This window comes from Toxorhynchites rutilus, chromosome 3 (genome assembly GCF_029784135.1).
Source record: "Toxorhynchites rutilus septentrionalis strain SRP chromosome 3, ASM2978413v1, whole genome shotgun sequence".
Lineage (NCBI taxonomy): Eukaryota > Metazoa > Arthropoda > Insecta > Diptera > Culicidae > Toxorhynchites > Toxorhynchites rutilus.
Window position 1 is genome coordinate 254,549,853 of NC_073746.1, and position 26,879 is coordinate 254,576,731.

The 26,879-nt window shown below is 39.6% G+C and overlaps 1 protein-coding gene and 1 long non-coding RNA gene across 3 annotated transcripts in view; both read right to left on the reverse strand.

Annotated features, from left to right (window-relative positions):
• LOC129776379 (limbic system-associated membrane protein-like) overlaps positions 1-26,879 on the reverse strand; it is a 373,734-nt gene that overhangs the window by 110,266 nt on the left and 236,589 nt on the right. The gene's annotated exons all lie outside the window — the stretch shown is intronic.
• Positions 902-1,703, reverse strand: LOC129776381 (uncharacterized). Its single transcript, XR_008743099.1, has 3 exons — positions 1,453-1,703; positions 1,215-1,396; positions 902-1,133 (listed from the first exon to the last, which is right to left on the reverse strand). It is a non-coding gene; the product is annotated as an uncharacterized LOC129776381 (long non-coding RNA).

Sequence of the window (26,879 nt, forward strand, 5' to 3'; positions counted from 1 at the left end):
TTTCCTTAACACAGACTTCAAATTCATGGAGCGTGGGGAAATTGGCATTGAAAATTCATGCAAGTCGGGGTTTTTTTGTTCCGGTTAAAATGTGTTTCCCTAAAAGCCCCCGCAGACTGCAGGCTTTTGTTGGCCGATAGTTTGACTGGCCGACTTAATCAGCACAAAGCGACATGCATATGCACACACTTTACCGATTCAGTATCGGCAAACCGCATTCAAACTGTTTTGTCGGCAAACTATCGGCCGCCTGTTTATTCAGTACTGGCTAGTTTTGGCCTGCGGCCATACGACGATTGTTTATTGATCGATAGTTCAATTCGCTCTCAATTTTGGAATCCGACATACATGCCGTGCGAATCACTGAGAATGGGATGTACTCACAACCGAATATATTAAATTCGGAAATTGTTTCATTCAATCAAAAAGTCAATCAATACAAACAAATGATTGCTAAGCTAAGGTAGTCCCACGTCAACCTTGCGGTTATATCATAGATATAACCCACCCATTTTTTTCTTCAAAACAGCGATCCGCGTTGGCGGCATTGTGCTTCGTTTACTACCCACATTCCGTTTTGCCTGCCAAGATCGGGTCGATGAAATGTCAACAATCGACCTCAAATGCTGCCACCTTGCAATCGAGTTATCGACCTTTCATATGCATTCATCGAACAACTTGACGCCACTTTTTCGCCAACATGTGCAAGGCGTCGACCTGCTTGCAGCGCTGCTTCCAGCACTGCTTGCTGCTTGTTTGTATTGGTTTGTTATTGGAATAAAATTATATATAAAAACGAAAACACATGACTAAATAACATTTTATTACAAACATATAATACAAAAATATATATATTTCTTAAATTTTCAAATCATTATAACCACCATACAGGTCACTCGAGATCAGCAGAGAATGTTGATGAATGTCTCCTTGCCGTTGATAGTTTTCTCCTTGATACATATGTGTGGCTGAGGATTCTCGATTTGCGTAAGGCGCGGGACCTCCGATGGGTAAAGTTTTCGAGATATCATCGACGGCCAGGTCCTGCCGCTGCTGTTGCTGCTCTCCGGGCTTATGACAACTAATTGATGGGCACTTCAGCGGTTTGTTGCGTCCTGTGAATTTTACGATATCTACCGAATGGAAACAGTGCGATTAAAATCGGAGCAAATACTTCTTTAAATTAGGCAGTTTGTAATCAGAAGCATACTTACTTGATCGGATCATTATCCGCCGTACTTTCGAAAAAACATCTCCCGAGTTTTATCCTCTCAGGTATCGATTATGGTTCACATTCGACTGGACTTTAGCACCATTTCCCTTTCTCGGTGCTGGCACCAGCTGCGGAATTGTGATGGGGGGAATCATGTTTCCTCACTCACCGATCGATTCATAACTGAAACAGAATAAAATCATTATTAAATGAAAAGCAAAAATAGATTCCGTACTCACTAGTTGTATGATCTAGTTGTTTTGGTGTGAGATGACAGTTTAGCGGAGAAAAAAAAATCAATCACCAGTGATGCCGTTTCGTTTCATAAATTGTTCCTTATTTTCGACCAACAAAGAGCGTTACGGTATATGTTAGGTCGATGTTTTTTTCGTCGATTGGATTGTGGGTAGTTTAGGGGAGCGTTAACGAATAGCTGATTTTCAGTCGGAATGAACATTTTCAAAATTAAAATTATGAATGAAAATTAGCTTGTCCATATCAAATTAATATTCTATTGAAACTAAAAACATCATTGTTTACAGGTGGGCCGTTTGGTTTGGTTATTTGGTATTTTTTGTTCACTTCACCAGTGTTACAATCGAGCTTTCGGTATCAGTGATAGAAAGTTGTTTCAGCTCCGATGCACGTTTACGTGATTGGCGCTCATATTGCGTGAACATATATTCCGACATATTTACTCGCGTAAAACTTTATGGAGCAACAAAAACAACAATTCACTTCTGTTGTTTTTTTTGGCAGTGGTAGCTTTATTCGGAGCCGCTGCTGCTTATTTCTGTTTTTATTTTGGTGGTTTTCGTTGACACCACCACGTCGAGCTAAACGGCGGATAGCGAGTTTGATACACTGGATATTGTTATGTAGAACCTTGCGATATGCTTCGATCCTCCTTTGTCTTCCTTGCCGCATGAAGTCATGTTGGTTGATGTTGATCTGATGTGATCACACTTGAAACACTAAAACATAGATGTTCATCGATCTGAGCCTCGAACAAAATGAGAAATCTGACTGAGTAGCAGCAGCAGCAGAAAGAGAGAGCATGCCTGAAACTTTCTGCTCATGATGTTTGCTGTTGCCATTAGTACTGGACCGATGCGAGACACAGCTCGATTGTTGATGTTAGGCCTTGTTTACCGCCGCTGCTGCTGCTACTGCCACTTAAGTTCGATATGAGACACAGCTCAATTGTTGGCTGCTCAGATTCGATGCTCGTCTTGAAGTTCGCTGCTGCACTTTCACGATTCCAAGAAGCGTGTGCTCGCACTTCTGATGGAGAGAGCGTGCCCGAAATGCTAGTAGTAGAGTAGTAGTAGTTTGCCGCTGCTTATACTGCCATAGAAGTTCGATGTGAGGCACAGCTAGCCTATTGACCACACAGCTTCGATGCTCGTCTATATATTAGCCGCGTCCACTGCTCCTGCTCTCCACTGTTGTCCGTTCCACGTCCGTTGTAAAAATGAATCAAATCCACGAATGCTCCATCCTTTTATTTCATTTGGTATGTGTGAAGTAGGCACCTACTACTCGATTGTCATGCAGCTTGCCGGTGAACGAACGAATCGGGCGCGAAAAAGAAATGACGTCAATTTCGACCAATCAGGACTAGTTATCTCTGTTTGGATAGGGGTTGAGATTTTTTAATTGTTCGATAGTTAGTTACATGATATATATTATTTTATTCAATGTGAAAAATTATTATGGAGTGCCGACATGAATGAGCAATAAGCGTTTGGAATTGGACGGGTTTCTCATTTATTTTCTAACGATCATTTATTTTCTAAATGGGAATCAGTTGACATGCTACGCTGCGCTTTTATGTACATGAAAAACCACTTTTCACATGCGGGGAAAAATTTTATATGAAAATTGCCAGATGTCGATGTTGCCAAGCGTAGTTATTGATAGTTAAACGGACGCCGAATCGAATAGCGATGAACGCGCCCATATCACGAACTTCGACATTTGATTTGCTATTATGGTGCTACCCGTGTCGCCCGTGCAGTTCGCGCAAAGGCATCGACAAAATATTATTTTAGAAAATTCCTTGAGGCATTTGTCTGAAACGTGCTGTGTATGACCGGAGCCGTTCCACTATATATATGCATACATATGTCATTCGCCTCCCTTGCCGCATCCAGTCAGGTTGGTTGATGGAAAGTATGTTTCTGACGTGATAAGTTTCCTGTTAGTTGCACATGATCAAAGAAAATGTAAAAATAAAAGTATTTTTGATCATAGTTTTATATCATTTTTATGATAAGTGGAAAACAATAAATTAAACTCTTTCGTTTCAAAGCAATATCGAAAGTCCTGAAAAGGACTGGAATGGTTAAATGGGTTGTACGAAATCTGCTGCGTGTTAATGTGAGGTTTCAGTCGGATGTAGTAGTTGTTAACTTTTTGGCAGCGGTAGTTTTTTCGGAGTCGCTGCTGCTTTCCTTGGCTTTGGCATCTTCGGCTTCTGTGCGTCGGTTTGCAAGGGTTTCGTTGACACCATCACGGTGAGCTAAACAACGGATAGCGGGTTTGATACACTGGATGTTGTCATGTGGAACCTTGCGATACACTCTTCCTTAACCGGGTCCTTTGTCTCCTTTACCTCCATTACCGCATCCAATTGTATTGGTTGATGTGAACAGGAGTACCAGAAATGCACACTAGAAACACAGACGTTTATCGATCTGAGCGTCCAACAAGAATGAGAAATCTGACTGAGTAACAGCAGCAGCAGCAGCAGTAGAGAAAGAGAGCATGCCTGAAACTCTCTACTCATGATGTTTGTTATTGCCAACAGTAGCGGACCGATGCCAGACACAGCTCAATTGTTGTGGTTTGGCCTCGATGTTTACCGCCGCTGCTGCTGCTACTGCCACTTAAGTGAGACACAGCTCAATTGTTGGCCGCTCGGATTCGATGCTGCACTTTCACGATGCCAATAAACGTTCTCGCACTTTTGACGGAGAGAGCGTGCCTGAAACGATCCGCTCGTGATGCTTGCTGCTGCCACTAGTAGTAGACCGGTTCCAACAACCGTTGCTACTGTTTGCCGCTGCTTATGCTGCCATAGAAGCTCGATTTGAGACACAGCTCGCATTTTGACCGCTCAACTTCTATGCTCGCCTATATATTAGCCGCTTCCACTGCTGCTGCTCTCCACTTGTTGTTGTCCGTTGTAAGAATGAATGAGATCCACGAATGCGCGCTCGTTTTATATCATTTGGTATGTGTGAAGTAGGCGCCTCCTACTCGATTGCCATGCAGCTTGCCGGTGAGAGAACGAATCGGGCGCGAAAAATAAATGACGTCAATTTCGACCAATCAGGACTGGGTATCTCTGTTTGGAGAGGGGTTGAATTTTTTCAATTGTTCGATAGTTAATTATATGATATATACTATTTTATTCAATGTGAAAAAATGTTATGGAGTGCCGTAATCGTTTGATGCAAAAATCTCATCAATCCATCATGAAATGAATAAGTAATAAGCGTTTGAAATTGGACATTTTTCACGATGCGATCGATTTTCGTTTTTCAATTTGTACCCCAATATGTTCCCGAAAGACGTAATCCTACGTCAAAAATCCAGTGACAATGTTGGAATTGTGAGCCATATGGTTGAATGAAAGTCAGAAATACGTGTTTCAAGTAATTAAATAACATGATGTGAAAATTTTCATTCAAATTTTAAAATTTAAAAGCCGGCTTCGTGTCTTCTAATCTGATAGAGATTACACTAACGAGTTTGGGACACAAATTGTGGCCCTAATTTGAAATCGCCACCAGACGTCGACACCATCGCGAATTACCAATTTACCACCATCTGACATATCGTGATGTCGATGATGAACTTTCACAGCAGAGAAATAGTGAGATATGCGATGACGTTAAGTAGAGTGAGATAGCGATAATCGTGCCATACACCTGATTGGACTCCATCACATGCGATGTTTTCTGTCGATCGATCTTCGGCAGAATGCTGATTGATCCCACCGCTGTGATCGTAGTCGTGGTGGTGAACGTGAGATTAACCTCACAGCGGTGAACGAAAACCCACGTAGGTGACGTCCAAATAGAACCCCCATAGAACTGTCAGAGGCCAACATATCGAATTCCCCACTGACATTTTCCCTTTGTCTTGCTTTGAATCGGGTTCCCCACTGACAGATCTGCCTAGAATTTTCCTAACAATCTCAGCACAAATCATAGCACCCGGCTGCGAAAACCCGAAAGGAGCCAAAGGCAAGTCCGTTGTTTTGTTTCCTTCCTCGTTTTGCACACGTGTGGAGATGACAGACCCATTACAGTTAGTCCTCATCTGAGAGAGAGGAGCCAGCTCGCTTTTGTAGTGATCACCCTTATGTCAGCGCGAACCAGTCACAGTGAACCAAGGGGAAGTATTGAAATATGTAGAAAATTTCAACATGACATTTTTTTGCAAGACATTTTATGTGAAAATAATTTTGACGTCGGACTACATCTTTCATTTCTATACTGGGGTGTAAGTTCAAAGCTTCGAACACAAGAGTGTTACATTGGGGAAACAAGATTTTGAGCAATAAAACCTCTTCGCCGGTTGAAATAAATGTAATGATAAGCGCTTCATTCGAAGCATAAAATGTCTACGCGTTATATGAGTGTTACTTATTGATCCAATAACTTGTTTCAATAGCTAAAAAATTGCTTTGAAAGCAAGCTATTGAAATCACAAAAATCTGTATATAAGGTATATAAGGTGCCAGCTCGGAAATCCACTCAATTATAATTGTACAGCGGTTAGATCATTTTGGAACAGTTACTGATGCAAAAAAAAACCAAACTTGCTACTGTGAAGAAGGCGACCAGCAAGAAGAAAGCTGCTGATACTGCTGGTGTGGCTGCCCGAAAGCAAAAGTCAAACAAATCTTCAAAAATCGCTGCATGCAAGCCGATAACGCCGAAGTCATAGAAATCAATAGCAGCTTCGAAAAAAACTACCCTAGCCACACATAACGCACAACACGAGAGAAAACAAGATAGTGTTTTCAGCAAATCAAATCCAGTTTTTTTCAGAAAGAGTTTATCAAATACTGCGGTCAAATTCATAATTTTTGTAATTTTTTCGATCAACGTAAGATTACATCTTTCGAGCACTTATTAGGGGTACAATGAATCTTGAGAAAGACAATTCATTCCGACTCGACACTCACACAAACAATGTTCACTCATCAATGTCACAAAAGGGAAGTGGGTGTTGTGAGGGAGAGCAGAGTGACCGCTACATTTATGTAGACTGTTTGGAAGCGACAGTTATGTTGTCTATGGGAAATGGTATACAGAATAAATCACACATAAAGGGGAGAAAGAATCTTGACCCTTTTAGTTTTGTGGACAAGACCAATTGGTTCACCTTCACTATCGGTCAATTCGATTGGATCTTCAGTGATACTATTGCCTTGATTAGCGACCTGCATGTCAAATTTTAAATTTGCATATGAATGGTCCATCAGTGATGAGCAGGAATATCATGGCAAAGATGACGAGAGACTGGTAGGATAATTCTCATCTTCATCCGAATCGTGATCACTGCCTGTTAAAATTGCAGACACAGCATCCTTTTTAGTCAACCTATTATTATTTCCATCGGACACAAACAAAATTCCCTCAAAATGCACCTGAGAGAAATCAATGTTAACTCTTTTAATTGGAAGATTAGCACTTATTTTTTATATTCCACATATGTTGCATATTCAAATTGCATCGGAGAATATACAATCATCGCCCACATTGCAAAAATCGATTCACTGAGCTTGCAGCAATAAATCAAACTGGAACCAGTGAAAGAATGAATGAAAGAATGAAAGAATTCGCGAAAACTGAATGAAAGATCGGAAAAAGTCACAAATGAGCCCAAAACACCCATTAATTCACAAAAGATCTCCACCGACAAACAAATCATAAAAAACAGTTTGCTTCTTATTTCGGATATTGTTTTAGTAATCATCGAAATAATTCTTTAGAACAACTATATCGGAATTATCAAGTAAAAAAAATGTTGGAATGGGCAGATGGAAGCCATGATGTGGGCTGACCTGGTACATCTTTTATTATTTCCTACATGATCCTTTTTATACCCCCCATATATTCCTGTTAGACGCAGTCCTACGTCAAAAATCAAATCGGGGATAAAAACGCACAAAAGTACTCACAAACAAAGGTTCACGTCAAGTTTGAACACTTTTCTCACAAATGAATGACAACAACTTGTTTGATTGAAATTGTCAGATTGGAATTTTCTTGATGATGATGCGTAAGAAGAATAAGAAGAAAACAATCTATCTGTCATTCAGCTGGCTCCTCTCTCTCAGGTCCTCATCAGCTGTCTCATATTGTTCTTATACAATGGATGTGTCTGCTCTTGATTTGGATTTGGTACGATCAAACAGCTGACGTGGGCTACTCGAAAACAGCCATGTTTCAGAATTTTACATCGACAATGTCAAAAACGCGAGCCTGGGAGCTAAAAAAAATTAATAGAGTTCATGGGTTCCTGATAGTGTAATAGCTAACTAAGCCAGATTATGGTTTCGTACAATCCGTTGCGTTTGAATATGAAAAATGCACCACGCTTTGGTCTGCTAATTGTCGATAAAATAACGGAAATCGTCGAGTGCGTCTGTCATGCAGACAGTGGTTCAATTGCCCATAAGCACAAGATTGTACAAATGAATCATTTAGTACCACTCGAATAAGGTTGGATACCGGGAGTTAACTTGGGAGGTCCTTATGCATTCACTTAACAGCTTGGACCTGGCTCCAATCAATTACATCCATGTTATATGCATGACCAATAATGTTGTTGGTAATTAATTCGCCCCCAGTGGAGTTTAGAAATATCTTTTATTCAAAATGGCAACAAATAAAGCGATGCGTATTTGACCTAAATCGGCTAAATGAAGTCTTGAAGTTTACATGAAAAAAATTGATTTCTTTTTCTCCTTACTAAAATAATACGGGAGAATTCTGAAAATAAAGGTTTGTGTAATAAATTAGTTTTTTTTTCTTTGCGCTTGCTATGACGGACACAATGCTCAACGAATGACTTTGTTTATGTCTAGTGGTTATGCAACAAGCTTAGTATTTCATTCTTTGATTTTGAGAGACTTTCATTCGCCTCTAAATAAGCTTAGTATTTTCTCTGCCCGGTCCGGTTGATTTCGTAGCGAAGTGATTTTATAATTTTTGGTGGATGTAACACGCAACAACTGATCGTTGTTAAATTGTTCTACAACTGTTACTGATGATTTATGGGTTGTGTTGACCTAAGTGGTGCGGACTCAATCCACTTCATTTTCAAGCAAATTCATGCATTTTTTCAAGCGATTTCTTGCAAAAAATTCTCAAACCACCAGAGATGCCAGATTTACAGATATGTTTGCAAATTTACAGACATATCTGTAAAATGTTTTTTAATGTTGTTGTAGACTTTTTGTATATAACAATATTTCATAGGTTTTTTGAAAATTTTTTATATTTAGTTTATATCAATACACATGACGTTAGACCTATTTTTTAATCATTCATTAACACTTTGTTGTCCGGCGTAACCACAGTGGGTACATGCGCAAACTAGCGCCTGACTGCAGGTGTCCCCACAGTGGTTACGTGCGCAAAATAGTTCGCACCGTAGGGATGTCGTGAGCATAGTATCCGCTCGGTGGCCGATGATAGTACTTCAGTATCTTTTGCATTCTGTTGATGTTTTGTTCGGTAACAATAACTTGTACACGTCAACGTTTTTTGTGATTGCATAAGTACTTCTGCCCTGACATCATTGCAGACGAAAGAGCCGATACGTTTCTCCCCGATGAATGAAAAATTGCATTCATTTACTATACATACAATACTATACTTCGAAATTTCATGACAGTGAGGGAACAGAGTCGAGAACCTAAATATGAAAACTATCGATGAGATTGGTAAAACTTAACAGATTGTAATTTCCCGATAATGAACGGCCGGCAACAATACAAATAAACCGAATATGCGCTGCGGGCGCCAGGCGAATCATTTTTTATCAAACGTGCGGATGGCAACATGTGCCTCACTAGTTCCCTTAAAAATGACTCTCCTAGAGGGGTATCGACAAACGACAATGAGTTGATTCTCAAAGCCCTAACTGACCATCTTGGAGTAATACACCCATGCCTCGCTATACGGCTGCTCTTTATACGGCATTTCGCTATAACGGCCCTCTTCAATTATGGCACGTTTTCGATTGACGTCCTAAATTGTCTCGTTATAACGGCAAAAAAAACTTTTGAGGATTGGTTCAAAAATTCCTTTTGCACAAAAGTGAAAAAATATTCGCGACACAATAGCTTTATTGTATGTATGTTTGTTGTATTATATGTTATGTATGTTTTATGTTTATGTTACGTATGCATTTTTGATTTGAATGAAATAAATTTAATGAATTTAATTTTTAATTCAAATTAAATAAAACTAAAAAGATAAAATGCATTTTGAATGATAAACCATGTTACAAATTTAACAAATTTGGAACTGATCTGATTGAATTTGCATGAATTTGTATTAGAATAATTGATTCCTTATACGGCTTTTCGCTTTGCGGCCAAATTTCGTGGAACCGATCCAGGCCGTGAAGCGAGGTATGGGTGTATTGAGATTGACTACATCCAAGCGATAACGGAGACCGTTTCATCCCAGTCCTTGAGCATCCCTCCAATATCGCACTATTAGCCTATATCTGTCTATATGAGGGGTTCTCAAAGTGGTCGATATCGACCCCTTGGGGTCAATGATATCTATAGATCGATCTCTATTAATTAACACAAGTTCATATTTGAAACTTTCAAGATACTGCATAAGTTGTGTTACGTGAACCAACTTGCTATGAGAATGACTAATATAATAGTAGAGAGTATTGTTTTTGTAATTTGTTTTAATAATTATTAATTACACCTGATATTTATTGAATTTTACGTCTATTTCTTGATGAGAAGATTGCGTCGAGTGGCTATAGGGGTTGATGGTATTACTTCAACATGTAAAAGGGGTCTCTGCCCAAAATAGTTTAAGATTCCCTGATCTATATAAATAAAAATGGTAGGCCAAATCTATTCGTAAGTGGAAAACTCGAAGAAGGAATGGTCCGATTTTAGTCATCTCTTCCTATAGATCAATATAGTGGAGAGCAAAAACGGAAATTCTCCGGAAAACTCTGAAGGAATGTCGGAAAATTCGAAAAATTGAATTTCCATATGACCGAAAATTGCATCATGATAAGCATTGTTAGTCCATTCGATATATGCGCTAATTGAATCTTCGTTCGATATATATATATATATATATATATATATATATATATATATATATATATATATATATATATATATATATATATATATATATATATATATATATATATATATATATATATATATATAATAAATATAAACATAATAATAAATATGATATATATAAACATAATAATAAATATAAACATAAAACATACATAACATGTAATACAACAAACATACATACAATAAAGTTATTGTCTCGCGAATATTTTTTCACTTCACTTCTGTGCAAAAGTAATTTTTGAACCAATCGATAATTTTTTGTGCAAGTTCTATTTTTTTTATTAAAAGCTCATTGGCTTTAATTAGATATTTCGATAATCTAAATCGGTTCAGTGATTCTAAAGTTATGATTTTTTGAAAAAAATCAGTTTTGGGAAAAAGCCCACCCTAAAAAAGAAATGGTCACCTTAAAAAAAAAATAAAAAAATACTGGTCTAATGTTTTGCAATAAAGAACAAAACTACCATCATCGAAATCTGAGAACCACTATATCGGTTTGGCATGGAATTGCTGTAAAGGGTGTGTCACATCAAATTGCATCACGGGAAAAACGCTGTAGAAATTAAATTTTTAGGAATTTTATCTTCAGCTTTCGCTTTAAAATCAGATAAGAGTGTATAGATCACGTTGGCCATGCTTCACTGTCAATTTTTCGTAAATTTGGAAAAATGTCGTCGAACGAAAAAGAGCGTCGTGAATTAATCCTGTGCACTCATTTCGAGAATCCGAAGTTGTCACATCGGGACATCGGTAAGATGCTGGGAATCGTCCAATCCACGGTCAGCAGAGTACTAAAACGATACTTCGAGAACCTAGCCATCGACCGGAAGGTGAAGAACGGCAAAAATGGATGCTCCGTCAGTGAAAAAGATCACAAACGCGTAGTTAAGCAGTTTAGACGTGATCCGAGAAGTTCGGTCCGGGATGTCGCCAATAAGCTGAATTTGTCAAGTTCATTCGTCCAGCGGACCAAGAAGCGGGAGGGCCTGCGTACATACGAGGTTCAGAAGGCTCCTAACCGCGACGAAAGGCAAAACATGGTGGGGAAGACGCGAGCCCGGAAGCTGTACACCGAAATGCTGACGAAGCCGCATTGCCTGGTAATGGACGACGAAACCTACGTCAAAGCGAACTTTCGTCAGCTGCCGGGCCTGTTGTTCTTCTCCGCAGATGACAAATTCAGCGTTCCGGAGGAGATTCGCAAGCAGAAACTATCCAAGTTTGACAAAAAGTACATGGTGTGGCAAGCGATCTGCTCTTGCGGAAAGCGGTGCGCCCCCTTCGTGATGACCGGCACTGTAAAACGGGCAGGTTTACCTTAAGGAGTGCCTACAGAAGCGCTTACTACCACTATTGAAGCAGCCCGACCATCTTCTGGCCGGATCTCGCTTCGTGCCACTATTCAAAGGACGTGTTGGAGTGGTATGAAGCCAGCGGGGTCACCTTCGTGCCAAAGGAAATGAACCCGCCCAACGCGCCGGAGCTTCGCCCAATAGAGAAATATTGGGCGATTATGTAGCAGGCCCTCCGGAAGAACCCAAAAGTAGTCAAATCGAAGGCGGACTTCAAGAGAAAATGGATTTCTGTTAAAAAAAAACTACAACCTGACGTTGTACAGAACCTTATGGACGGGGTAAAGGGGAAGGTACGAGCATACGGGCTTGGGCTCAAAGTATGAAAAATGGAAAAAGCCAAAAGTTGTTTAATAGTTTTTATTTTACTGTCTAAAATTTTCAAAAGGATCGGTCTACTGGGCGAATTTCTACAGCGTTTTTTCCGTGATGCAATTTGATGTGACACACCCTTTATATATACAAAATATACAATAATATACAAAAGACAATTTTACGTGCATCGCGAGGTACAAAGCATTAATGAATGTGAAAATTAACATTAAAAGACATTTATACAGATCTGCACACTTTTACAGACATTTCCACATTTTTAACGGACTTTCACATATTTTTACTGACCTTTATTAAAAATCATCTGGCAACTCTTCGTTCCACTTTTCATCGAATGTTTTCAAATCGCAGGAGTAAGCATTTACGTGACTGTTACTTTGTTTGTTTTTATTTCGTCCGGAAAAATATTATATCAGGGAAAGTGGACATTAAAAATGCGTTGTTCAGTGAAAGGCTGCCCGAATAGGAGTGAAAATTTTCGCGTGAGCTTTTATGGTATACCCTCGGAAACATTTTTACAGACCCGTTGGGTCGATTTTTGCGGAGACGTCAAACTAGTTCCAAATAACGGTTCCCGTCTCCGAGGAGTAAGTACGATGTTTAAATTATTCAAAACAAAAAGTGTAGCAATTCTTTCATACTTATTTTCAGGATTTATTTCGATAGAAATTCATCGTTACATTTCAACCGAAAAAGAAACCTCGTGATAAACCGTCATGCTTTCTCCCCAATTAGGCCGGAAGTTGACTCAGAAGATTACGTCCATCATCAATACGAAGCGCAGATTGCTTTACCGTTATATTCGTCACCAGCACTAACGGATCATAATTACGCGGATTTCATTCGGTTAGATTCACTAGCAAAGCTGTTTTTAGCAACGTTAGAAAAAAAAACGTCCCCAAAACATTTCACTTTTGTACGTAATACGCCAATGTCGAATTTTGCTCCCACATTAAAATCGTGGAGTGAACTAAGTGTTATTCGTAGGTTGTTGATATTCTGTCAGGTTCTGATATCTTGGAATATTAGATGCTCTTTCAGAGATGCAATGGTCAATTAAACAATTGGCGGAAAAATGTAGGAAAAATGTAGTTTAATTATTTTTGCCTTTGATAACAATACCTTTTTTATAGTGTTGATTATCATAAGAAAAATAACACTCCTGAACATTGGTTCTTTTTTGACATTTCAATTGGATCTTTTCTGACAGAACAATGTAAGTTACAATAATGTATTAGGTGAATTAAATGCTGATTATTGAAATAATTACAGCTTAAAGCATACACTTACAAAAACTGTGTTTGCTTTGGGATCGTCCAGATTTATTTCTTGATTTCGCGCGTCAACACCTAGGTAGTGCGGACTGAATCAAAACTCAGTCCGCACTACCTAGGTGTTGACGCGCGAAATCAAGAAATAAATCCGGACGATCCCAAAGCAAACACAGTTTTTGTAAGTGTATGCTGTAAGCTGTAATTATTTCAATAATCAGCATTTAATTCACCTAATACATTATTGTAACTTACATTGTTCTGTCCGACATCATTTTTAACACGTTCAACAATATTATTTCAATTTTACTTTTAATTTTAATACATAATTCACACAATCCTTCTGTTCGATTTCATTTTTTTTTGTATCTGCCTTATGTTATTGATTCTTTGTTTTCGTTCCTGTCATGTCATCGCCGCTTATTATGCACCCGGTAGGCAATTCTTGCCCCGGTGGCAGTTCTACAGCCATCTTCGCGGTTATCGTCGCCAACAGGTTGAGTTACAATTTGCACTTATAAACATAAATTTTTATTTTTATTAAATTTGAAGTGATTTAGAAACTTCGGGTGTATGTTATTTTCATCATTTTAATATTTATTTTTTCAATTATCCGATTACAGTAAAATATTAATTTTAAACAGTTTTTTACTAATTATTTTCATTTATTATGAGTCATCAATCCCCATTCTCATTACTCTCTTCTTCCGAATGAAAGCACAACAATGGAAAAGTTAGTGCTTGCATTCTACAAAATACCATTCAGATTGCATAAATGTACACAATCGACAGTCCGAGTGAGTGTACGGTCAATTAGCACACGCCAAACAAATCACAGCGGCATGTGTCCACTGCATATGCTGTTTGTCAGCAGCTCGCTGTGGTTTCCGGTCAAACCAAACGATAACTTTTTACCAAAACCGAAACGATTCGGTTCGATGTTTTGTTGTGTCGGCGGAGATTGGTTTCCAATGAAAATTCTCTAAATGGAAAATGTTGGTCACGGTTTCTGGTGGGAGCTTTTCGTCTCCCGGCACGCAGATATCGAAATGTCGGACCGCTTGGGGTCATTTATCGCAATTCCGTTGTGGTTAATCTCGATGGTGGCGCATAGGTGAAACACCAAGCAGTGGTTCTGCGTCATGGGTGTGCCGTAGTCACCGTCGTAGTTCCAAATTTGGCGGTTCTCCGATGGCATCCGGGTAGATAACGAAAACTATGGTGACCGAAGGTACTCGGATGCAATCTGTTCCATTTCATCAGAGTATGTAACACTGGGTTGTTTTTTTCGCCACCAAATGGTTCGGAATCGGTTATGATTGTGGAAGAATGTGGTGGATTATAAATAACTTTAGAGCAATTGTACATAAACCATGTGCGTATTTTGGTTTGTGCTTTGGGCTATTGGGCTTCTTTTAATATTTATACTTAGGTCTCAGTACTCGAGTATAGAAATTGTTCACTATAACCACATCGTGAGCCGTTTCCGGACAAATCAATTCATTTCGTCAATTCAGATCATTCCTTATATCAACAGTTGTTGTTTTTAATTATTATTTTTTTTTCAAAGAAACCCAGAAGCGTTTGCTTGACTGCTCTATTTTTCTACTCATACTAAGAATTCACGGAGTTACTAAAGCAAACCTTATTACTACGTTTTACAGAACCAGCCAGCACATTTCCTTATTTAATTCTCTTGGAAACACCTCATTCTGGCCGAAGCAAAACTGCTTTCCCTGACGGCTTCAGTAATGAAAACACAAACAATAAAACACCATTATGAATTATAATACTGGAACGCATTAATCACTTTTCCTTTCGTTTAACTCGGACGTCCGGATTGGAAACGATTCCACGTTTATGGTAATCGAGTGCTGGCGGAAAAATGCTTGTAAAAGTGCTTGGTTAGATGGTTGCGCGGCCATAAAATAGCCCTCTGGACAAGGAGTGACCGAGCCGTGTTATTTATTGAAATGTTAGTCCATGTTGAGGTACGTGATTTCGAAGCAAAATTTTCGATGTAGGGAACTGGAACGCTGAACAGCCGCAATTGAGTTATTAACCGAACAAACGCTAGGAGTAATGAGTCCCTGGTATAGTCTATTAAGCTGCAAGCCGATCACAACAGGTTCCTTGAAATGATAAAGAACTGAGACCCTGATAATGAGGTGAGAATGAGTAACTATTTTATAAACAAGTGATGGAATCGAATCAAACGTTGCTATCACATGGTTTCGCGATATTACTGCTTCTCGCCAGGTCACGGCAGACTTTGTAATGTCATTTTGATAATGTGTCGAGTGTCGCGCTAAAAACTGATAATCTAGACACAGAGAACATTATCCATTGCTAATTATCCGCATAAAAAGTAAGAAAGATGAAACCTTATTTCTTGATGGGCAATGAGAAATACTCCGTTCGACTTAAGCGCAAAATAATTACAGAGCGAAGCGCTAATTATAAAGTTTTTCATCGATAAAAGGGGAAATCGCTGATATATATCATTTACAGACGACATTGTTTCATCATTACGGTATCACTTGGTAATTGTATGATCTATTTATTTGCAAAATATTTCATTCAATACGAGTTATCCGAAAAGCGTGAGCGCGAAAAAAGCGTCCAATCAGGATCAAATTTGGGAAAAAAGTCTAGTATAGTCTAGAAATTTGAAAAAAGACGATTTTTTTTCTTCAAATTTCTGAAGAACACAATATCTCAGGTTCTACTGAACCGAATTATTCCAAATTTGATGTGAATATCGCATGAACAAATAAAAAATATTATTTTTAAATTTTACTATTTTAAAAAAGCTTTTTTTTTTCTTCAAACGACCGCCATTTTGTCATTTTTTGACGTAAAATTACGTCTTTCATTAAAGGCGCAAATCAGAAAACAGGTCACGTTTTTATGAAATAAAGTTAACGTTAATAATTTTTTTCGCCGCGAACGGATTTTGGCGATTTACATACTAAACGAATCGGAAATTCCGTAAGATTTGTTCAATATGCTATACATTAGAATCCCTGGTTTGTAAATGGTTAAAATTCATGAAAACTTTAAGCGTTTCCATTTTCCCATACATTTGTTCTGTTCATTTGTGTGCTTTCACGAACAGAGCTGTCAATAACGAGCAACTTATCGTCGACCAACGGAGGGGAAATTGTAGGATTTAAAGTCTTCGTGAACGAAGGAATAGAAGAAGAATGAAGGGGAATACTTGCCTAGAGTATAAACAGTGGATCTCGCTGAGGCAAACTTTCATTCGGCATCGGACTGTAGAGCTATCCAGTTCACTTTGCTTTCGCTGCGCTTCGATCTAAGATTGGACTCCACCAGTGGTAATCCAACTTGGATATCGTCGTTTGATTCCCCTGTTCATTTTTCGCGTTATTCGAATCGTGTGTTTTTCTTTCCGCGTCATAAATTGGCTTCGTGTGATGAGCAAGAAGAAGAGGAAGGCCGGCTCGAGCCCTGCTCGAACGCATTGCCAGGGGCAACAAAATTTCGAGGCAAGCGTCATCTAATGATGCACACGATGTTGGTACAGTGAAAAGCGCTCGCACTGAACCGAGCCTTCGCGAGTGTGACACCGCATCGAACAACAGCGAAGTAGGCGATTTCGGCGCGTCGGTCGAAAATGTAAACGCCGTTACCCAGGCAGCAACCAAAATCAAGCTCCCCCCGCTGGTGGTGAAGGCGGTCGTTCTTGACAAACTCATCAGCGAATTTGCATCGATGGATGTTACAGCAGAGTAAAAGCTGTGTGGCTGTTACAGTTGATAGTAGATACGGAGCTTAGAAACAAGAACGCAGCCAGAAAGAGTAACGCTTTCCATCTTAGTAGTAGAAAATGTAGTAGAAAAAGAATGACTCTCTTAATTCGCCATAGTTAACTCGGTATCATCATTCTCAAAGGCTCAATTGTAGAAATAAATGTAGTTTGGTATAAATTAAATGGTTGTACTCCGCGAATAAAGTGTTCTTCATCTGCTACGTATTTGGTGTTATTCGTTTATCCTAAGTCTCGTATCGTTTCCCGTATCACGTAACGCATTGGAGGGGACAGTTGGAATGAGAACAGATTCAAATTACGGGGACGTACAGGAATTGTCAGCACTATTGAATCCGGTGAATTGAAGAATTCGATAAGGGTTGAAACAGTGGCATAACTCAGTCTTTTTCCAAGCAGTTAACATTGTTTGTTTTCCGTCATCATAAGGGCTTCGTTGGTGCCTTTAAGAATGCATCAATGCATTAAATTGACGTTATGGCGAAGCAGGCATTATGGTTGAGCTCCAAAAAATTATTTGGGGAATACCAAGCATCTTGAATTTCTTACTGGAATGTTATAAGTTATTTGGGTTCACGTGCCAGTTGCAAAACTTTGGTCAACAAGAAAGTAAATGTCGTTCTGGAATTTTGTATGTGACTAGGTTTCGCTTGCCAGTAACAAAACTTCCTCCTCCATCATCTGGTGATCGATTAAAAGTTAGCTCGAATGAGGGGCGCATTGACACAAATAGAAGGTGTATTTTATAATCCTTTAAAACATGTGATTTCGTAAAAATATACTATCAAACTACTATAAATCATGTAAAAGGCAATTTCATTTATATGTTTCGAAACATTCGAAGGCCTTATTTGACACAGAAGCGCTGAATTAGAGCATTCAAAAAAGTGGGCAAACCATGATCATATTTTCGACTGGACAAACCAAGATCATTTACCCTATTATAGAATAGTATCCGAAGGTATAAACAAGCGACTTATATAAAATAACAGCGTAGTTCTACGTCAACAATGCGGTCGTATCTTGAACACAACCTACTATAATCTTTTTTTTTTAAACCGTACAATCACCGGAAATCGGGGTTTTAATTTTTTTATGCTGAATGTCTTAAAATTGCATGACACGTTTTAACTCCGCCTGCGAATGACGGATCTCGATAATGGCATGTCCTTATAAGAACCTGAAATTATCTTGATAATAGCATGTCCGTATAGGAACCTGAAACTATTGAGAACCAGAGCAGTGGGTCCAAAGCCCCTAAAAGGAGGATGGTTGTAATAGCTGTTATCCATGGTTATTATGGAAAGAAAGTAATGGATAAACCCCTAATCCAAGGTGTGACGCGACCCGTGCTGAGGGATGAATGGTTGGGGGGGTTTCAATCAAATACCCTGCCTCTAACGGAGCCTGTGGAGTACCAGGGCACCCTCCACAGTATCGTCTGCCCCCTCTGCATTAAGCGGGTCACTGATGCAGTTGAACTTCTTTACCGCGCAACTCGTGGGAATTTCATGAATAATTCAACAAAAAACAAAAATCTTCCGGGTTCCGGCAGCCTCTCTCTGTCGGAAAAAATCGTCATAGAGGTCGACTCTATGAATGTCGAAGAGGATGAAGTACTGAGTGACGCACCTGCGGATGTTCAGTCCTGTTCCTCTTCCATCCTCAACACCCCGACTCGTTGTGAGTCGCTAGAGGATGATAGTGACGAAAGTAACGTCACTACAAAAACTGAACCTAAAGCGCTAGATTCAGCCGAGGTCCACTCTTCGTGGAAGAAAAACCTCACCAAGGGTCAGAGAAGGAGGCTGAAGAACTTGGTCGCAGCCGGGATCCCTGCAAAGGAAGCTCGGCAGCAAGCACTGAGTCAGCACATCTCTGGACCAGCAAAACGCCCCCGAGGATCGGAACTACCTAGTAGTGACGAAAAACCGATTCTCAAAAAATCCAAACAAAATCTCTGCCCCCGTAAAAGAGCGGGGTTGAACGAGCAAAAAAAAGATGCTCGAAACACTCTTCAAAACAAAGACTCCACAATAACTTCTGTCGAAACTGGAATCTCCTTCAAGGAAGCTTTGGAACAGATCAAAGTTGGAATACTCCCGGAGGACTATCCCAACACCGATCTTACTACGGCTCAGTTAGATTCCATCCAGAATGCTCTACTCACTGCAATAGAGCAACAAAGAAACGAGCCGGTTAAGCGCAAATTTTTCAATTGCTCGTATAAGTCAGGTTATCTAATCCTTTCGTGCAAAGATCATCAAACTTCGGAATGGTTGAAGAAAGTGGTTCCCGGGATAATCCTAGACGACAACATCAAACTGGTTGCTCTAGACGCCAAAAATATTCCGCGTCCAGAAATTCTCCATGCCTTTTTCCCACAAAGCGCAACATTCAGCGACGAGAGACTCAAAAGCCTCATTGAGAGTCAAAATGAAAATCTCTCCACCGATAAATGGCGAATACTAAAGAGATCCAATCCCAACGAAATTCACGCGGACTGGACGCTAACAGTCGACGAAGCTTCGATGCGTCAACTAACTAGCACAAACTTCAACATAAACTTCCGATTTGGCGAAACTAAGCTGAGGAAAACAAATCCAAAGCAGCGCCAAGTCATAATCCATAAAAGCTCCGGTGTATTCAAAGGAGATCTGGGGCCAAAAAACGAGGAACCTAAAAATTCCAAAAACCCAGGAAACCTGAAGTCTTCAGAGACTAGTGACTCCAAAATAGTGGAACCACAAAAAAATCAAGAAGTCGGCAGAAGGGTTTCTGGAAAACCAAAGCGCCCTCGTGAAGATTCTCCGAAAAACAAGAAGCTTGGCATCCTGAGTATTCCCGGCCCAAGCGGTACGAACTCAATGGTTATCGCAAACAGGTTAGGAACCTCGATTGTGCCAAGTAAAAAAGGTGAGTTTCTTCATACCCATCCCAGATCTAATACGAACACGGAAGCTGGAACAAGCAAAAAACCTGACCTGATTTTCAAAAAAACAGATGGGACTCCGATCCTCCCAAATGAACCACCAGATCGGATAACCCAACCTAATGCAGAACACTAAAGTTCTGCAAATAAACCTCCACCACGCCAAAGCAGCGTCGAGCGTGCTATCCAGGAGGTTTACAAAAGACGCTGTGGATCTAGCTCTTATACAAGAGCCTTGGGTTCACAAAGGAAGAATACTAGGTATTCAAACAGGTTCATGTAAGTTGTTCTATGATGACAAGCATGACTCCCCAAGAGCTGCTGTCTTAGTAAATGCAAACATTAAATGCTTTCCTATTACAGAGTTCATTCAAAGGGACATCGTCGCGATCAGAGTGGAAGTTCCTACCGCCAAAGGAAGGGCCGACATCGTAATTGCGTCGGCTTACTTTCCAGGCGACGTTCCTGAGGTTCCTCCACGAGAGGTAGCGGCGTTTGTAAACTACTGCAGGGAAATTAACAAGGACTTCATAATCGGATGTGATGCCAACGCTCATCACACCATGTGGGCAAGTACGGATATCAACTACCGAGGTGAGTGTCTTTTAGAATTTCTCTCGTCAAACAACATAGATATTGCTAACAAAGGGAATGAACCAACCTTCATTAACGCTATCAGACAAGAAGTCTTAGATCTAACGCTGTGCAGTCCGGCTATTCAAGAAAATATCCATAACTGGCACGTTTCCGATGAGGCGTCTTTGTCTGATCATAGACACATTATTTTTGAATGGAATGGTGGCATGGAAGTTCAGAGAGAATACCGAGATCCCAAAAAAACCAATTGGGATCGGTATGCACTTGAACTCGAGTCTAAAACTCTAAACTCAAAAATAAGGTCGATTCAACAGATTGAATCAGCTACAAAAGAATTAAATGAAACGATAATCTCTGCCTACAACAGTAATTGCCCACTGAGAAAAGTTTCTTCGACAAGAAACGTTCCTTGGTGGAATAAAAGGCTCGAACGGCTTCGCAAAACGGCGCGTAAATTGTTCAACAGAGCAAAAATTACCTCGGACTGGTCTCAATATAAGAGAGCCCTAACTGAGTACAGTAGAGAACTGAGACGATCTAAACGAAAATCCTGGGTATATAACTGCGAAAGCATTGAAAATACCCCAACCGTTGCTAGACACAACAAGACTTTGGCAAAAGACCACTCGAACGGGCTTGGATCGCTTAAAAAGGACGACGGTTCGTTCACAAAAACCCCCTCAGAAGTACTAGACTTACTGATGAAGACTCACTTTCCGGGATCTACATCTGTCCACTCGGACACAAATCCTGGCTATAATGGCGACACAATATGCTCTCGAAGGCGTCTCATAGGACCCGAAAGTGCAAAGGATGTCGCTAACATAGTTGCTGGGTTAGTCTTCACGAGGGCCAGAGTAGCAAACGCGGTGAGATCCTTTCTACCTTACAAATCTGCAGGTGCAGACGGGATTTTTCCAGCCTTGATTCAAAATGGAGAATCAAAACTAATTCCGTCTCTAATCGAGATCTTTAAGGAAAGTCTGATACTAGAGCACATTCCTTCGATATGGAGACTTGTGAAAGTAGTTTTCATCCCAAAAGCGGGAAAACGCGACAAATCACTTCCAAAGGCTTTTAGACCAATTAGTTTATCATCAATACTGTTGAAAACTATGGAAAAAGTATTATATGAATACATAAAGTCTGTATTCATGTCCAAACACCCACTATCCAAATACCAGTTTGCCTACCAATCTGGCAAATCCACAATAACAGCACTACACATGCTTGTGACAAAAATTGAAAAATCTCTCTTGTCAAAAGAAACCGCATTATGTGCGTTTCTTGACATCGAAGGTGCTTTTGATAATGCTTCTTATCTATCAATGGCACAGGCAATGAGAAGAAGACACTTTGATAACTGTATAGTCGAATGGATCCATGGCATGCTCACACAAAGAAAAATCACCTCGGAGCTGGGCGGGTCGTCTAATTATGTGATTGCAACAAAAGGTTGCCCACAAGGAGGCGTTCTATCACCTCTCCTTTGGTCACTAGTAGTTGATGACCTTCTGACAAGTTTAGAGGCAAAAGGTTTTGAAATTGTGGGCTTCGCCGATGATCTAGTCATAATGATACGAGGCAAGTTCGACGACGTGATATCGAGTAGAATGCAGATGGCCTTAAACCTAACACAAAATTGGTGTACCACAGAAGGTCTGAGCATAAATCCCTCGAAAACAACAATTGTTCCATTAAAAGAAAATATAGACATGCTAACATCTGCATATTCTCAGACAGTCAAGCGGCACTTAAAGCTCTAAATGCTTTTAAATGCTCCTCAAAAATTGTCTGGGAATGCATTCTCCTCTTACGGCAACTAAGTCGGATAAGTTCGGTACAACTGTACTGGATTCCTGGCCATTGTGGAATAGAGGGAAACGAGCGAGCAGATGTACTTGCCAGGAACGGCTCAAGCTCACCTTTCACTGGTCCAGAACCTTTCTGTGGAATATCTGACTGTGTGTTGAAAGGTGAGCTGAAGAACTGGGAAGACCGGGAAGTATTAGCCAACTGGTTGGCGGTACAACTTAACCAGTCAAAAAAATTTATCACGCCGAGTATTAAAATTACTCAACAATAGCTGAGTCTTAATAAGAAAGACTTAGGCACAATCACAGGCCTTATAACAGGACACTGTCCGAGTAAATACCATCTCAAAAACATAGGTTTAGTGCAAGATGATATTTGTCGTTTTTGTTATACCGAAAGTGAAACCTCGGAACATTTGCTCTGTAATTGTGGAGCTCTAACTAGACGCAGACTGCAATACCTTGATAAGGCTATTTTGGAGCCCAAGGAAATTTGGTCTGCGTCGCCGATCAGGATTATAAAATTTATCAAACAGAGTATTCCTGATTGGCACCTATCTCGCTATAGCATTCAGTCTACTTCTTCATCAATAAGTAGTAGGTAAGCTTGAAGCGGAGTACAAAAAAAATGGGATATACCACAATAGTTCAGAATAATGGACGCAGTGGTTCACATCCAACAGGGGAAAAAAATGACACGTCGAGATTTACAGTTAGGGTGAATGATCTTTGTTTGTCAGATTTGGGGTGTTTTTACGCAACTAGTAAATGCAAATTGATTTTTCTTCATGAAAATTACATATAATCGATACGAGTTTGGGTTTGTAGAAAAGCTCCAAGTCTTTAGTTGCTAATACTACCATAAGGTGTTGAAATTATTCAAATTTTTATGTTTGTTTTATCGATTTTCGTCAAAGAGGAATTATGATCATGGTTTGACCACCTCTGATCATGGTTTGTCCAAAAAATGATCATGGTTTGTCCGGTTTTAGAAATCACCATTTCTGAATGAAAACATTAGAATTCTCAAGTAGATGTGGCATTCATCATTGCATGAGTTAACTGTCATCATCGATACGGTCAAAGATGTTTTTTGCGTCAACGTGTGTGGCACCCATACATCGAGCTTCTTTGTGAATCCAAGCTTCTTCAAATGGTTAATAACGGTTTGATGACTTATCCCCATTTCTTGGCCGATGCTACGGCTGCTACTATGCCGGTCTTTCTCGGCTAATTCAGCGATTTTGTCGCAATTTTCGACGACAGGCCTTCCGGAGCGTGGCGCATCTTCGACGACCTCTACACCAGAACGAAAACGTTGAAACCATCGTTGTGCGGTGGAAATGGAAACTGTATCGGGTCCATAAACTGCACAAATTTTATTGGCAGCTTGAGATGCATTTTTGCTTTTGTCATAGTAGTACTGTAAAATATGTCGGATTTTCTCTTTATTTTGCTCCATATTTGCGACACTATAACACACTAACGACTTAACCAAACAAAACACTGTCAAGGACTATATTATAGCGCGCAAAAATACCATTCCAACAAGCTATAGTATGACTCGATACAATGAATACAACTAGAACTACGCGCTTACAACGACACCTCGCGGAAATACCGCAGGACTTTTTTGACAGCCTAATATTTGTAAGTGTTATAATCCAGAATAGGTCTGAATTCGTCCCAAACAATCATCTGATGATCGATTAAAAGTTAACTCGAATGAGAGGCGCATTGACACAAACAGACACAGAATCCATGTGATTCCGTAAAAATATACTATAGAACAGCTGTAAATCATAAAAAAGACTATTTTATTTATATGTTTCGAAACATTAGAGCATTCAATAAAGTGGACAAACCATGATCATGTTTTCGACTGGACAAACCAATATCATTTACCTTATCTCTAAAATTTTTTTTTTGTCAAAATCGACTTTCCAGACGGAAAAACGACTGAGACTTTTTTTTACAAAAAAAAGACGGGTGGGTAATGTCGGGGACATAACCGGAGTGACGTAGGACTAAACAAAGGGGACAGCTTTTGTTAAATATATATTTAAATATATTTTTTTATTTTCTTCTCCTAAGTGAATACCTACCTATCTACCTGAAAAATAGATTACTTTACTGTTTACTCTTTATGAATATGTTGATGGTTCTGAAAAGAACCTTTGGTGTTGTGTTTTTGTTATCACTCGATATTCCCATCTTGTTCGGTTAAATCTTCCTGTTTAGCTATTGCGTTTGCCTCTCGCCACAGCTTTCACAGTTGGAAAATTTCTTCCCATCCAGCTTTGTGACATGTTGTACAGTAAATTACACTCAATGTGACGTGTCGCATTGGAGGCGATTTTAACCTGTAATTGAACATTTGCGATGACAGTGGTACAGTGTCGACTTTCAATGTGGGGTAATAATTTGGATCTTTATGTTTACAAAAATGTCCAACTAAATAAGTCGCATTACATGTCCGTCCAACTAGCTAAATGTCGAACTAATTGTAAATTACTGTACTTTCAATCTGGAAACAATTTAAGAATTGGTGAAAATTGAATAATCAGGAAAGTCCCCAACTATCAATAAGCTCAGAACAACTGCCATATTCACATACTCATCAGATCCTGGCAAACAAATGATGAAAAAATCAATTTGTGTTTTATTATTATTTTGGATAATGTTTTAGAAAGCATTGAACTGTATTTCCTAAACTCTTTTTTGGAAGGTTTAATGGCCCTGAAAAGCGCCTTGTTTTATGGAATGGTTCCAATTTAGAAAACTTAGTACTCGTGGTTTTGAAAAAAACCATTTCGAACGCCCTCGATGCCACCTTGTTCTGGTTTTGCCACCAAAGCAGTTTGTATAAAGAACAAACTTTTTTCTTCTGCTACCTGATGCCGTTTTGTGATTGCGTTTGCCACTCGCCACTCGCTGCAACTGCCTGTTGTCTTGATGTCCACCGAACCGAATGTGTTCTGTTCCGAATGCGGGTTTTCTTATCGTCGCGAGCAGCTTTGCCAGCTAACTCGATCACTTCGGCGGCCGAAACTATATAACGCCGGCTGGGTGGACTGGTGCACTGGTACTAACGCGCTCGGCCTAGCTACCCTTGCGGGAAACTCCAGATCAACACGGTTCGAGCGGGATTTTGCCTTTCCGTTCACTTTTCCTCCTTTGTCATGTCCAGACATGGCTGCTTGGGTTGGTTTGTTGATGTGTTGTGATGCGAAACGATGTGGTGTACGGTTTGAATGAGAATGATCGTTACGGCAGCGGAGCGGGGATTTTTAAGCTGACTGGCTGGCTCGAGAATTACGCATGTGTGAGACTGCGACCAATGTTTCGTTCATTTTTTTCTTTTTCCTTTCCAATCGTGCTTCATTCTATTTCGCTGCTGCTCTGGTTGCTCGTTTTGGTCGGTACGATTTGAGGAGCACAAAATGGACCAATCAAAAATGGGCATATAGTGCATTTTGACAATGCTTGATATTTCACAATTATTCAATTATTTATCTCAAGAAAGATGAAATGTTATTCGTTATGATAGATGCGTAGATATATTTCCTATCAATTGATGCAAAAACCTTTGCGATCTATTGAGAAATGCTCGAGTTATAAGCGTTCCAAATCTTGCACTTTTTCCTACTTGTTCAGTGCCTAGATTTTCATTTCACCCCCTATATCTTCCGGTTAGACGTAGTCCTACGTCAAAATAATCGAGATAACTGTAAATCTCGACGAGTAATGCCATCAATTTTCTTTGAAATCTCGATTTTCGGTGATTTTTCGTTTTTCAAAAAAAACTCAAATTTTAACGTCTGCAACACTAGTGAATGGAGTCCGAATGAGTTAATATTATGCATAGGGTATACAAGGGTCACTATTTATATTTCGGGAATAGGAACAAAAACAAATAGTTAAGCTGCGAATATATTTTTATTGTTTTTCAAAGTACTCGCCACGATGATCGATATACTTTTGCATGCGCTTAAACCAATTTTCAAAGCATTTATTCCAATCGACACGAGCCTTTTTTTTGAGCGATTGTCAAATTATGTGGGATCCAACGTGAACATAATTTTCGCACAACTAAGTGTTCATGTAAAATCGCATATATGCTGGTGGAACTAATGCTTAGGGATGGCTCAATCTCACAATAGGTTACATGATGATCTTGCTTAATCATTTCGTG